Genomic DNA, 16,350 nt, shown 5'->3' with positions numbered 1-16,350 from the left:
TCACATTATTCTTAATGTATTTACTAATTTTATCAATTTTGCTGTATGCACTAATCTGCCACCATCATCATTGTCTCCTGTACAGAGAGCTGTTTTCCCCACTTGGGATGACACTACTCACCAGGCTGATTCCTTCATGGAAGCCCTCCCAACTCCTCTTGGGCTTTGCACCCTGAGTTGGACCACCTTCCTCTACAAAAGCCTTTCTCACCTTACTTGGGTTCCCACATCCAGTGTTAGACCAACTTCCAGTACAGATGCTCTCCTCACTCCATAAGGATCCCCATACTCTACTGGCCCATTGCCTTCTGAACATATGCTCAAACCAAAGCATACATACCTCAAACTTCTCTAATACCTTGAGGGCAGTACTATAGGGAAAGGCAAACTAAATACTCTTTGTAAATCTACTTTTTATGATATATGATTAACATTTCCTGTATTATTAAATGCCTCATCATTACATGATTTTTATGATATTCTATTTTATTAATGCTCTTATCTTTTGTAGGATTTTTTTTCTACAATGGAAATTACTGAGGCTATCAGAGTAGGCAAATTTGATTTTATATAGACCATGTAATCCATGCATATTATCTGATTTTTTTTATACCTTTAGGAAGAGAAATATACTCTGAGTAAAGAAATTTTGGGTTGAGGTTAGCTTTCCTGTGTGATCTTCAAATCCTAGGACCTCGGTTTCTCCTTGGTGTTGAATTTATTTTCACATCAGGGACTTGGTGCTGGTTGTTTCCTTTGTTTGGATCACCCTGCCCTCCAATGTAAAATGTGTCATAGCATCTAGGCCACCTAAAAATATTCGATGTATAGGTCTCCCCACAAGCCATTCCCAAAGAGACTTAGGGCTTCATATCTAAAGTTTTTCCTAAAACTCAAGTATGCTGGATTAGAGACATGATGAAAACACAGCTCTACCACCTACTTCCTGCTTATTCAAAATCTTGTATCTTATTCCTATTTGGAGTTTCTTTTTCCTCATAAACTTAATTCAATGTGACCCTGATGACCCCAAAATTTACCTCATGGCACTATTTTAATATTGGCTTGATTTCCCCCGTAGGTTCCCAACTTAAATTTCTGTGAAGGAGAATGTGATTGCCCCAGCTATTTGGTAGAGAATGCCATAGGACCCTGTCACGTCTACCTGTGGTCTTGGAGAAATACCACTTGGTTTATGGTCAAGACAGGCACAAATTGATTTTTCTAAAATTAGAACAACAGTAATAACAACATTAAAAACAACAACACAACCAAAAACAGAATTGCAAGGTAGAAGCACATTTATATTCAGGAGAATCTGACAGTCCTATCACTTTTTAAAAATATATATATTTTATTGATTTTTTACAGAGAGGAAGGGAGAGGGATAGAGAGTTAGAAACATTGATGAGAGAGAAACATCAATCAGCTGCCTCCTACACACCCCCTACTGGGGATGTGCCTGCAACCAAGGTACATGCCCTTGACCGGAATCGAACCCAGGACCCTTCAGTCCACAGGCCGATGCTCTATCCACTGAGCCAAACCAGTTAGGGCAGTCCTATTACTTTTTAAGAAATATATAGAGTCAGTTATTGGCATTATGACATTTGAAACTTCACTTATTTAATATGTAAGAATTATTTTAAAAGCTTCCAAACATGGAAAACAGCTTACATTCTGTACAGCCTTATTAATTTCAGGGACAAGATTATCTTTCTGATTCATATTTGTAGATTCCATTTTTCATGTTTTATTAAGATAATTTCTGTTACACTTGGTTTATAATAATAATGTTGACCTACTGACTTTCCCTTAGAAAATATATTTTACCTATTTGCAATAATGATATATGTGTAAAATTAATAAAATTAATTAAGCTTTATAAATTATAGAAGATAATAGACAGAATCCTGTCATGTGTTCTTATTATGTGACAAGTATACCATTCAGATTTTCTAAGCGAGAGAGAGAGAGAGAGAGAGAGAGAGAGAGAGAGAGAGAGAGAATGAGAAGGATGAAGGAGAGAAAAAGAGAGAATACAGTCATAAAGTTCTGAGCTTTAATGAAAATAGCTGTTTTCAACATGCAGTTTAATAACAAATATTTCTTAAGGTTTTTAAATGTGCCTTAAGTTTTATTAAGCACAATTTAAAGCATATTTCATCAACTTGGTACATATAATTAAAATATTTAAGTGTAAATCTAGTCAAATTAGATCAAATGACATATGTATGCCATGATGGTTGGAACAGTTACTTACTTCCTAATTGTGTATTTACCATTTCCCCCCTACAGATATCGATGTCAGTATTCCAGAATGACCTCTGGATTAGGCAACTAGAGGTGTGGCAGACAGGTATCTGACTCTGGAACACAATATGGTAAGTCTTCACTTAATGTCAATGATAGGTTATTGGAAACTGGGACTTTAAGTCAAATGATGTATAACAAAACCAATTTTACTAATTGATACAAATAAGAGTTAAGTTCTTATGGGATCTTAATGGTCACAAAAACATCACCAAACTTCTAAATAAAAGCCCAAAACACTTGTAATACTAAACACACATATAAATGTGAGCTATACATATATTTAAGAAAAATTATTAAAAATAAGAAAGATTATTTGTCAACCAGCTTATAGCAGTTCAGGGTCACAGATGGTCTGAGCTGATCTGGCAGCTCTGGGCACAAGGCAGGAACCAACCATGGACAGGAAGCCCTTCATCGCAGGGCCACTCATTCCCACACCCAAACTCAAACTGGGGCCACGGGCATGCCAATTCACCTCACATGCACATCACTGGATGGGGAGGAAACCAGAGTCCCTAGGAAAGCCACCCAGATAAGGGAGGAGAATGTGCAAACTCCTCACAGACAGTGGCCATGATCAGGAATGATTTGTTCTTCTTCTCATCAGTGTTATAATGAAATGACCTTGAACAAAACGACGTTATTCAAGGACCTGCTGTATCTGGAAAACATCAAAGACAACTTCCAGAAGACTGCTGGGAAGTCACATGAAATTTATACGCATGTCCTGCTTTATGTATACTTCAATTAAATCCTGGTTCAGCTTATAGGGACACTAATTTGCCAGTGTGGTCACTGGCTTTTGATTGGGCTCCAATTTCTCTTTGCCCTGTTTTGTTCTAGTATTTGCAAATAGTCAATCCACGTCCTTATGAAACAAAGTGGAAGGGTTTAACTCCCTCAGTACACAGGAGAACTCAACTGCTTTAAATGCTTCTCTAACTGCACCATGGACTGCTCACGTTAAATATTCTGAACATTTGATTCTTTAAAAACACCTATTTTTAGCAGGGCTCTGGTTTTCTAGGAAACAAGACGGGTACAACTTGAATTGCTGTAGGTGGCCATGCCAGGTGGAAGTGGGCAGACGGCCACACCAGCTGTGAATGAGAACAAGTGTACTAGGCAAACACTGAAATCCCTTCCCCGATTAATCTTAGGCTTCTTTACCTCACTCGTGAAAGAAACAGTGGCAACATTCTTAGCTTCTGATTGTAGCTACTTCTTTTCTTTCACAGAATGGCAAAGGACCTTTCCCTTTTCTCTTTGTGTAGACTTGGAAGATGCAAATGGAGCTCTGCCCAGTCTCCCATAAGACACAAATCCTAATGCAAAGCAAGCATAAACCTTTTGATGCCAGTTGAGAAAAAGCAAAAACTATTGCCAGACACTGGAAAATATACTGTTGTTTATGAAAGGAGAATCATATGGGGAATTCTAACAAATATCTCGGTTTGAAAAGAAGTTAGTCCAAGAGAGGACAATATGACATTATTAGCAACATGCTGCAGGACATGGACTGCAGAATAGCCAGATTACAATGCAGATAACTGACACCATATTGGATATTAGAGAAAAGGAGAAGGCTTGAGTGAGAAATTATCAAAGAGCTCAAAGGAAAAGGATAAAGAGATAAAACTAATAGGAGAAAGGATATGACACAGACCCAGAAGATGAGATATGCATATAATAGGCCCTACAGAAACGAAGGACAGAGTGGACCACGTGGAGCTCTCATCAAGGGCACAAAGGAGGATGGCTGTTCTGAGATGGAGAAAGACGTAAATATTTAGATTTAAGGGATTAGGAGAACCTAGGCAATATATATATATATATATATATATATATATATATATATATATGCCTAAGCGACCTCCGACCAGTAGCTATGACACGCAAGGACCACCAGGGGGCAGACACTCAATGCAGGAGCTGCCAAACTGTGGTGACTTGGCAGCTGAAGTTCTTGGGTGACACACCTAGAACCAGAGAGGAGGGAGCCCAATTCTGGGGTGTGTCACCTGAGAACCGCTCTCTCACAATCTGGGACCCCTCAGGGGATGTCGGAGAGCCAGTTTCAACCTGATCCCTGCAGGCCAGGCCGAGGGACCCCACCAGTGCACAAATCTGTGCACCGGGCCTCTAGTAAGATGAATAAAAGACCAAGACTTGACAGCTTGGTGAAATTTTAGAATTTTGAAGGTGAATTAACAATCCCACAATATTCAAGCTAGGTGAAAATGGTTTTCTACAAAAAACACACACAAACAAACAAAATAAAACTAGCAATAATCTATAGAAATAAAGAATAAAAACTCATGAAACAAAGTCTTCATCATTTTGAGAGGATATTATTTTGATAAAAGAGATATATACCTAGAAAAGTTTTCAATCAAAATTCTCTCTTATGCACATAATGGCCCCATAGATTATACTATCTTCTTGATATAAATATGCATGTAGGCATAGTCTAGGCACTTGAGAGGTGATTTAAAATATGATATTAATAATGAGGACACCCTGACATAAAGGTACTAGTCATAAGCAACTAAAATGATAAAATAAACTTTCTTATAAAAATAACTGAATTAAAACACAACAATTAACATGGAAACTTACAAGAATAAGAATGATAAGTTAATATAAATACAGATGTACCCTGGACAGCATTGCTCAGTGGTTGAGCATTGACCTATAAACCAGGAGGTTACAGTTTGATTCCCAGTCAGGGCACATGCCCGGGTTACGGGCTTGATCCCCAGTGTGGGTTGTGCAGGAGGCAACCGATCCCCTCTCATCATTGATGTTTCTATCTCTCTCTTAATCTCCCTTCCTCTCTGAAATTAAAAAAAAAATACATATGTAATATCTTGGGGTGAGTTTATCCCCTGTAAATGTAACTTCACAAGCATAAACAAGTAAAGGTTATTGATATTTGTATATCATATGCATGCATGGCAAAACTAATAAATAATGAAGTAATTCCTAAGTTTACTAATAATTTACTGATTTATTTTTAAAATTACGTGTTCCCAGTTGCAGTCCATTGCGTGTAGGGCCTGCATGACCATGGGCCCCGAGGCTGCTAAGGCTACATGGCTATGGAGGCACACGGGCGAATGCAGGTCACAGAGCAAGTGAGAAACAGGAGCTCAAGAGCAAGCAAGCAAGAGAGAATTCTTAGTCTGGGGATTATAACTGAGAATTTAAGCAATTAGCACTCAGGATTTGGCTTGCTCACAGTAGTACCACCCTATATAGACTGACAAGCAAGCACCTCCCTTAGGTCACCCTGACTTCACTGCTCCTGCACCATCTTCCCTTTTGTTTGACCCCTCCCCCCAGTGATCTGCAGGGAAATGGCCAGTGGTTCCCCAGGGAGTGTGAAGCTTGTAGCTTCCTGGTGAAGCTGCCCAGATCACCATGCTTACAATGTCTGGCCTCCCCTTTGCTCTCTCACTATTATTAATGTTAACTAGCTGGTTATGATGGTAACAATCATAATATTTTCATTTAATTATTTGAATACATTGATAATAGCTGCTTTGTTTACTATATCTAATGTCTAGAACCTTTCTAGGGTTGCTAACTTTTCCTAAGTGTGGGTCAAATTTTCCTGTGTCTTTGCCAGTCTAACAATTTTTGGTTGAATATATAAGCTCTTCAGATAATACTTTACAGTGAATCTGGATTCTCTTTGTTTTTGAGGAATTTTTAAAAATTATAATATGCTTAGAATCAAACTTCAGAATCGGGCTCTCCCACAGTATGCAGCAGCTAATATCTCTGCTCAGTTATTTCAACTTTACATACTACTGTCTTTTTTTTTTTTTTAATATCCTGGCTCCATAGAGTATCAAGGACTAGGGCAATTCATACTCACGATTTGGGGGCTTACCCTTTTTGTTGTTCCCTTGCTCCTGGGGTTTCCCCCTAAATTACTAATTGCTCTGCCATCTCCAACATCTGTTCTTCAAAACCTCAGACCTGAAAGGTTTCTACTTTCTGCTTCCTAAGCTGTGTCCAGGTTGGAGAACACACGTGGTCAGAGGTGCACTAGTCTCACATTTCACTAGCAACGGTTCTGTCTTTCCATGGTAGCTTCACTCTGGTTCTGACTACTTTTCACCAGATTCCCTAGAACTCCCCCACGGACACATAATTTAGTGGTCATCTTTTCACTGCATTTTTCCTAAAATCAGTTTCTTATTCATTTACATGGAAACTTTTCTATCATTTTAGTTAAAATAAAAATCATATACTTTCTAAAAGGTACCTTTTATGCTGCATTTTATCACTTTCACTTGTCCTACTTTTTTTCTTACTTAGTTATATTTGAGAGTTTTTATCCAAATGGAGTCCATAGTATCTATCTCATAATTCCACTGAAAATATACTTTGTGAATTTACTTTTGATTTTTGGTTTGTTTTTGGGTGGAGAAGGGGGAAAGTGTTAACATATTACAGACACATTTGTACAGGACATCCTGACATGCTTTAAATACCTCCCTTTTTCCTACCTTGAAAGATCATGAAATATCTTCTTTCCTTTAGAATTTCAAGCCATGGTTATCTTTCCTCTGAAGTTTTGGAGGTGAGAGTTCTCCATTTAAAGCACAATTTTCTAAAAACAAACAAAACCTGTTTAAAAATGGGCTAAGGATTTGACTTTTCACATTATGTCACATTCAGGCTTTAGTTTTTTATCTCCTCCCCTCATAGCCACTTTTTCTAGTTTATCTATGATGGGCCCAATCATCTCCTCATCTTTAAGCTGAAGCTCTTGGTGCATTATTTCTATATCTCGAATAGGATTTGCACTTCCTTCAACAGGCCTGATATCATCATCTTCAAAAGCACGTGTTAGTTGAAAGATGCCATCACAGGAACTAATATGAGATAAGAAGGCATTTCCCAGATCTTGTCCATTGTGAGTTCCTTCTACAAGACCAACAATACCCACTGCATTTAGAAAGGCAGGAATTTTGCTTGCTGGCTTGTGGTCCTGGCAAAGAAAATCAAGCCTTGTAGCTGGCACAGGTACTCTGCTCTCATCAGGATCAACAGAGCAGGAAAGGAAGTTTTCTGCTGAAGCCTGACTATTGGTTAGTTCATGGAAGAAGATAGATTTCCCAACAATACCAATTTTCAAGGAATTCCAAATCTTCCAAATATTGGGGGTGGTTTAATTGCATCATCTCCCATTTTGGGGGGCATCCTGCTGCAGGCGAGCAATGACATGGGATCTCAGAGGGAGCAGCAGAGGGGGTCCTACCAGCAGCGGGAGGCAAGGAGGAAGAAGGAGAGAGTGCGATTTCAATTTATTGATTACAAATAAATTTAAGTGAGTTGGTGAATTTGCAAATAAGGAAGATTGAATGTGTATCTATCTATACACATATTACTACTACTACAAAACTCATATGTTTATGTCTTTGTGGATGTCTGCCCATTCATCTATCTTGAAAATCATAATTTCACACCAATATTTTAAATCCCAATTTAACACCTTGGGCTCCTTCTAGTTTTTCCCTGTCTGGGCCACTGTGTCCCCCACCCTCACCCCCTAGTCCTTTCACTGGCACGGGCCTTACACTTTTCCCACATAATGATTTTAAGGCTGAATTCTTCTGGAAAGGAAGATTGGGGCAAGAAGAGGGAGAGTTATGATTACATATTATGATCACATTTATATTTTTACTAGAGGTCCGATGCACGAAATTCCTGCAAGAGTAGGCCTTCCTTCCCCTGGCTTCCGGCACCAGCTTCCCTCTGGCACCCGGGACCTGGGCTTCCCTGGCAGCCCTGGCTTCATCCTGAAGGTAGTCTGGTCTATTTAGCATATTACTCTTATATTATTAAAGATTCCAATTGCAATATTTTGAAAGCTTTAAAAACTAAAAAAAGAATTGGCTAAGGGTTAATATATTTAAAAATTTTGAATAGTGTGTAAGTGGAGGTCAATTATATCTTTCTCTGTATGTATATAAAACTTCTCTAATTAAAAAATGTTGACAGTATGGTTATGCTGCCTTGTGAGACTGCATTTTCTCTAAGTGAAAATGTTTAATAGGAGCTTGGATAATTAATGATCAAAATATTTAAAAATCAGCTTCAGTATAAAGAAAATCTTGATCTATATGACATCTAAAGTCCTTTTCAACTTGAGAATTTTGTTTCATATAAAAAAGTCATTCTAAAATTAAAACTAGCTCTGATTTCAGAATAGATGGCTCAAATCAATGTTTTCAGGTTTCTGTGCTGATTTTAAAAGTTTATTGTGAAACACTGATTTTCCTTGAGCATGTGAACTGCAGATAGTGTCATTTGAATAAGAGAAAATTTAGAAAATGTTACAGAATCCAGTGAACATCTTCATTTCAGTTAGTGTGACACTGAACAACAAATTTCAGGCCTTTCTTGATATTTGGTATCACAAGTGCTGCTTTGCCATCTGGTGGTTCTTCATGATATTTTCTTTAGAAAAAAGATCTTTAGTAATATACAAAATATGCACTATTTATATCACAAGAAATTTACTACATTAATATTTAGGATTAAATCATTCTGGGAATCATTCAGTTTATATTTTTGTATTGTATCTTGGTAAGCATATAATATCCTATATAATAAAAAGGTAATATGCAAATCGACCGAGAGGTGGAATGACTGGTCACTATGATGCACACTGACCATCAGGGGATAAAAGCTCAATGCAGGAGCTGCCTCCTGGTGGTCAGTGCACTCCCACAGGGGGAGCGCTGCTTAGCCAGAAGCCAGGCTGACAGCTGGTGAGTGCAGCAGCGGTGGTGGGAGCCTCTCCCGCCTCCGTGGCAGTGGCAGCGCTAAGGATGTCTGACTGACAAGCTTAGGCCCACTCCCCCAAGGGCTCCCAGGCTGAGGGGACCCCCCCCCCATGCATGAATGTTGTGCACCAGGCCTCTAGTATCAAATATTTTCAAGCAAAACCAAACTGATGCAAATTAAAATTATTAGCTCTAATGTTCATTTGAAAAAAATGCCTCTTGCTAGCTATTCTTATTTGAAGGAGTAAAATAACCAAAACTCTTATATTATTAAAAAATCACTTTTTTAAAGTGGTAAAATCAAATCTCCCAGAGATATAAAGTGAACATGTGCTAACTTTGTTAAACCTGTCAATGTGAAAAAACATCCAAACCTGTAGAGAATTTTTATGAGTTTGTTTGAGCCAAATTGATAATAATTGCCAGGAAGCAAAATCTCAACAGATTGAGAAAATGCTCCAGAGAATGGCAGTTTTGCACCTTATGTTATAATCAAAGGGGAAGACATAAGGGGGTTACATGAAATCAATTAGTGATAGATTAGGGAGGCAGAAGAAAGCAAATTGGGGAAATCTCTGGGATTGGATAAAAAGTAAAACAGACAGAAACATACTTCATTTACATTGGTGGGTATAGAATAGTTAACAATTAACATTTATAGCACATAGAGATGCTATGTGGGAAAACAAGATAACAAGGAGAGGTCCTGTGGCCTCTTGTTCTGGCGGGAGATTGTGCCCCGAGGGGTCTGGAAAAAAGAGGATTGCTCTGACATTTCAAAGATATGTTCTTTAGGTGCAAAAAGACAATAGACAGGCTCAATTAAGGTAAAGACTGACTTTTGTTAAGGAAGGTACTGGCCTAGGACATGTTTACCTGTGATGACTGGCTTTTAGTTAGGAAGTTTTAAGTTCAGACCACCCTGTGTGGTTACTTGGGAGTCCGAGTTTATAAGGCTCACCATGCAGGCCTCCCCTCAGCTTGTGGACCCTTTTTTTATCTACAAACCTAATGAAACTAGTGAGGTATAGCAACCAGTTAAAAGGAGAAGTGGAAAAACAGACACATTTATAATTAAATGATTGTGCAAATGGAAGCAAAACTAGTTTTTTCTATAATGGAGGAGGGAAGTCAATAAAACCTCTTCCAAACAGAATTTGCATGTCTGCAGACAGTCATTTGCATTGCTAATGATACAGTAAGCAGTTAGACAGACAAGAGCAGAGTAGGAACTATAGGTCAGGTACCAAAGTTCACCCGCCTTGGTGGAAAGCCCTGGGTGCCTAACAATAAACAATTGTAAGGTGTAACCTCACCACCAGGGTGAACTTCCCTCCCTTAGCATATGGCTGGTCATGCAGTTTAACCCCATGACCTTTCATGTTGCTGGTCATGTGCTCCAGACCCTCCCCTGACCTTTCCTCCCCTGGTATATCACTAGTCATGCAGAAGAGCTCCCTACACGAGGAACAAGGGGGCCAAAGAAAAGGCTCATAAAACTCCCACACATGACCACTCCCTTAAGCATTAAGTCCCCAGGACAACAAGGCTCTGGCCCACATCAAATAATGTTAGAAGAAAAGCCAAGCCTCAGGTCTGTTGACCACAGAGAAAGAGTTTTTATCTAACTAGAGGTAACATCTAGGCCTTACAAAGTTGTGTTTCAGCTCCAGGCCCAGAAAAGCAGCAAAGTCAGATGGGTTGATGCCATGGCTGACATCAGACCAGCTGTAATAGCTAATGATCCCCTGCCTTGGTGCCAACCAATCAGTGGAGACCACAGCCCTGAGGAGACACAGGTGGAAAGCTGATGACTGTTCTATTGAGATCCTCTCCTGAGGCCTCCTGAAGGACCCGGTGAGCACACAGATGTGAATGCGGTCTCTCTCTCATGCCCGTGCTTTATCCCCTCTCCTTCCCCCAGGCACATTCTCTTTGCCTTTATTTCTCCTAAGCCAGTGGTTCTCAACCTTGGCTGCACATTAGAATCACCTGGGAAACTTTTTAAAATCCTGATTTCTGGGCCTCGTCCTCCGGAAATTCTGTTTCTTTGTTATGGGGTGGGGCCACAACATTAGTAACAAAGAAACAGAATTTCCAGAGGACGGGGCCCAGAAATCAGGATTTTAAAAAGATTCCCAGGTGATTCTAATGTGCAGCCAAGGCTGAGAACCACTGTCCTGAGCTCCAAGGGTCCTTTCATCTCTGTAACTTGTTTCCTGAGTCCACACAGCTCAGCTGGCTCCCTTCTTCTACAGATCACTTCTGTCTCTGATTTTAAATCAGCTTTCATTTGTATTTGAGTATTGGCTCTGAATTCTTTCTTAGCCAGAGCTCAAGGACTGAGGTCTAACAACTAGTGCTGTTTTGCCATTAACACTATCAGCTATCTACAATTTACAGAGCTGTAAATTAGCTTTGATAGAATCAAATCAGATAATACGCAGTCTAGAGAGCTATAGACATGTATTCCACTGGAAAACAAATTTTTCCTTATACACTATTCAAGTTCTCTCTCTGCTTTGCAGATTTCCCCATATATGGGACTATTGCAATCTATATTATTTTTGTACATATAGTTTCATGATTTGAAATTAGAATCAGCAACTGGGCACATAGAAGAAGTAATTCCCATTTCCTGTTTCTGTTGCTTGGCTGGCAGGAAGTCTATTACCAATCGTCTCCTCCCCTAATACCTGAAGAGTTTAATGAGCACCCTGGTGTTTCTGATTCGGGCTGAGAATCACTAGTCTAGAGCAGCAACTTTCCACCCTGGCTGCACATTAAAACCTCCTCCAGAACTTAAATCAGAATTTTAAAGAGTGGGATTAAAGAAGAAATACTTTTAAAGCTTTCAGAGGTCATTCTAGTACATAGCCAGAGTTGGAAACTATGGACTCTAGAAGAGGGTTCTGAAATCTTGGTGACACACTAGATACAGTGATGGCGAACCTTTTGAGCTCGGCGTGTCAGCATTTTGAAAAACCCTAACTTAACTCTGGTGCCGTGTCACATATAGAAATTTTTTGATATTTGCAACCATAGTAAAACAAAGACTTATATTTTTGATATTTATTTTATATATTTAAATGCCATTTAACAAAGAAAAATCAACCAAAAAAATGAGTTCGCGTGTTACCTCTGACACGCGTGTCATAGGTTCGCCATCACTGCATTAGAATCACCTGGAGAAATTTTAACAAATGCTGATGTCCACCTGCCTTGGTAGCATTTATTGTCAAAAATTTCTTTTGGATTTTTACTTCTCAAAATTAAACTGAAAAGGACAGATGATTGAGCTTAAAAGGAAAACTTTACAATGTACTTAATGTACATAAAGCAGGGAAAAGACACAAGGGATATACAGCACTCTCCTTTGTCTATTGATCGATGAATAGATATAGATATTCACAATTTTTTTCACTGCTCTCTTAGGGTGCATGTGGGGAATTAAATAAGAATTTGGAAGCCAAGATGGAGAAGAAGCAGATGGGAAAGGCTTAGAGCAGGGGTCCTCAAACTTTTTAAACAGGGGGTCAGTTCACTGTCCCTCAGACCGTTGGAGGGCCGGACTATAGTTTAAAAAAACTATGAACAAATTCCTATGCACACTGCACATATCTTATTTTGAAGTAAAAAAACAAAACGGGAACAAATACAATATTTGTATTTGCATGTGGCCCGCGGGCCGTAGTTTGAGGACCCCTGGCTTATACCAAGGAGGATTGCCTGAGAGAGCAAAGTATGGATTCAGAGAAACAGGGTACAGTTCTGAGGAATTAATAACATTAAATAGGAAACACTTGAACTGGGGAGAAGGTCTCCAATGAAAGATGGTGAAAATAGTAACATTAACATGAAGCATAGTAACCTCCATCTTGAATAAAAAACTGCTGTTTGAAACTCTCTGCTATTGTTAGATAGTCCCTAGTCCTGTAAACTCTGTCATTATAAACTCTGTCACTTTAAGACAGTCTGTTATTCTGTAAAATGACTTTGTTTTTAGTTCAAATAATAGAAAAAGATAAACTTAACTGTCTGATCTTGCAAGCTAGCCATCCAATGTAATAGACTAATACTGATAATAATTCCTATATTCTTATGCCAAGTACACACTCATTACTCAAGCTTACAACTGTCTGTAACAATAACTCACACAGAGCCCTTTGTAATATCTGCAAAGAAAGAGGCTCAAAAAGTATAAATACGGGAGACTTCCTGTATGTGGTGCTCAGAGATTTGGAAGAGACACCTCCCTCTGGGCCACGCGCAATAAACAACTCCTAATTAATTGGCTCATTACGGCGTCTTGTATCCTTGTATCTCATTTGCTGATTTATGATACAATGAACAATTATGAAGAACTACTTAAAAGACAAGGACCATATGTATGCTTGAAAACACTTTGTTTCTTAATCATTACAAACCACAACATGGTAGGTGTAGGAATATATATATATATATATATATATATATATATATATATATGGAATGTAGGAATGTCACCATGAAAGAAATAAGACTTTTTGGGGTCCATCTTGGGCCACATTTATATCAATTGAGTTCATGACAAAAACCCAGAAGTCAATTTATTAATTTAAAATTCTTTAAATGTTCTCAAAGAGGATCAGATTTGTTTCCATGCAACATGACCAAAGTATTTCTTAAGGACAGGCATGGTGCATAAGAAATCAAATAATAATTGGAACTTTCCTTAAGGTATATGGATTCTGATGTATCATATATCTAAAACATCAAGGCACAGCTCACAATAATGGTGATTTTGCTAATGAGCTTGAACTATCCATATCCTTTGTTTACACTGTATTGCTGTCCACATTATAGACTAAAGACTTTGAGGGGCATAGCTAAACTATCTAATGGCCATCAGAGGAATGTTTCACACCACTGGATATACATAAAAATCATCTGGGGAGTATTTTTTAATTAATTCATTTTTAGAGAGAGTGAAAGGGAAGGGGAAGGGGGAAGAGAGGGGAGAGAGAGAAAGAGAGAAACAGAGAGGGAGAGAGAGAGAGAGAGAGAGAGAGAGAGAGAGAGAGAGAGAGAGAGAGAGAGAGAGAGAGGAAGAAAGAGGACAGAAATATCGATGTGAGACTCCATACCGTCAGCAACTGGGGGTGGGATACCAACCTGCAACCCAGGTACATGCCCTTGACCAGGAATCAAACCCAAGACCCTCCAGTGCACGGACTGCCATTATAACCACTGAGCAGTGTCAGCCAGGGGTCTGGGGAGTTTTTTTTTAAAGCATCAATGTCCAGATTTTACCCCCAGAGACCTTAAATTGGTTTGAAATAGGCCCTAGATATTAGCATTTGTTAAAAGATCTCTACACAGTTCTAATGTATTCTTGCAAATTCCAACCCCAGAGTCCATAGTTCTCAGCCTTGACTAAATGTTAGACCAGTGATTTTCATATGCTGCATCAGAAACACCGGGGGCTCATTAAAACACAAATTGCTTAATTTGCATTTTTAACAGGCTCCCAGGTGATAATGATGCTGCTGGTCCAGGAAGCAGACTTTGAGAACTATTGATCATTTAATGCAGCATCAGCTTTGTCTGTTTTTCTTTACCATTTACTAGAGGCCCGGTGCACAAATTTGTGGGTGGGGTCCCTCTGGGTGGCTTGCAGTGATCAGGCCAAAACCCACAGTCCAATGCCACCTGCAGCTCCTACTTGCCACTCCCGCTCATCCCAGCCCCACTGTGCCTACCACAGGCTTGCGCCCAATCAGTCCTGATCAGGATCCCTGTGTCTGGAGCCTTCCCTAGGGGAGTGGCCTGTGGGATCAGGCTGAAACCAGCTCTCCGACATCCCCTGAGGGGTCCTGGATTGCGAGAGGGCACAGGCCAGGCTGAGGGACCCCACTGGTGCACGATTGGGCAGAGGAGGGACTGCAGGAGGGCTCCAGGGCGTGTCCAGCCCATCTTGCTCAGTCCTGATCGGCCAGACCCCAGCAGCCTGGTGGTCAGTGCACATCATAGGAAGCGGTTGAGCAGCCTTAGCATATCATTAGCATATTACACTTTGATTGGTTGTTCAGTTCTGTCATTTGGTCTATTTGCATATTACCCTTTTATTATATACTAGAGGCCTGGTGCACAAAATTCGTGCACTGGGTGGGTGTCCCACAGCCCAGTCTGCCCCCTCTTACAGTCTGGGAGCCCTCAGGGGATGTCCTACTAATAGGGAGCGGGCCTACGCCACAGTCTGGCTACAGCGGCTCAGAGCAAGCCCCCCTGGGCAAGTCCGCTGGTCCACTGGGGGCCTTGGTCCCAACCACAGCGTGGCTTGGAGCATGCCCCCTGGGTGGGTCCATGGGTCCGCTGGTGGCCTTGGTCCTAGGGCAGGCAGTGCAGCATGCCTGCCCGAAAACCCCTGGCGGGAGTGGCCTTGGAGCTGGGTGATGCCACACTCCCGCCAGGGGTGTTGCTCCCAGGGCAGGAAGGCTCCCAAAGCAGGCAGCATGGCATGCCTGCCCCTGAACTCCTGGCAGGAGTGGCCTTGGAGCTGGGTGGCACCGGGGCTGGGGGTGGGCTCTGAGCCACGCTGTGGCCACTTGGAGCCCACCCGCAGCCCTGTTGTGTGGTGTGTGTCCACTGGGGTTGGGGGCATGCTCTGAGCTGGTCGTGATGCAGCCTCCTGAGCTAGTTGTGATGTCCTGGCCTAATTTGCATATTTCTCTCTTATTATATAGGACTAGTGGCCCGGTGCATGAAATTCGTGCATGGGGGGGGGGTGTCCCTCTGCCCAGCCTGCACCCTCTCCAATCTGGGACCCCTCAAGGTATGTCTGACTGTCGGAATCGGGCCTAAACCAGCAGTTGGACATCCCCCTCACAATCCAGGACTGCTGGCTCCTAACCGCTCATCTGACTGCCTGCCTGATTACCCCTAACCACTCTTCTTGCCGGCCTGCTTTCTCCCAACTGGCCCCCGCTCCTGGCGTGATCGCCCCTAACCGCCTCTGCCTCCGCCCTGCCATCATGGCTTTGTCCGGAAGGACGTACGGAAGATCTCTGGAAGGTGTCCTGGTCTAATTAGCATATTACTCTTTTATTGGTATAGAAGATTTAAGTATCCAAGGCCTACTAAAACCACTCTTTAAAAAACGGTGGTAAAATAATAAAAAATTTTCCAGATTCTTGTGATTCCTTACAAAAAAAAATGTATATGTGCAACTATTCATATATGTGTTTAT

The 16,350-nt window shown here is 40.6% G+C and overlaps 1 pseudogene; it reads right to left on the bottom strand.

Moving 5' to 3' along the window:
- Positions 1 to 6,961: 6,961 nt before the first annotated feature.
- LOC102418521 lies at positions 6,962 to 7,533 on the bottom strand (annotated as a pseudogene).
- Positions 7,534 to 16,350: the final 8,817 nt, after the last annotated feature.

This window comes from Myotis lucifugus, unplaced genomic scaffold, assembly GCF_000147115.1.
Source record: "Myotis lucifugus unplaced genomic scaffold, Myoluc2.0 scaffold_18, whole genome shotgun sequence".
Lineage (NCBI taxonomy): Eukaryota > Metazoa > Chordata > Mammalia > Chiroptera > Vespertilionidae > Myotis > Myotis lucifugus.
Note: the sequence above shows the minus strand (reverse complement) of the source record. Positions and strands in the feature narration are given on the sequence as shown.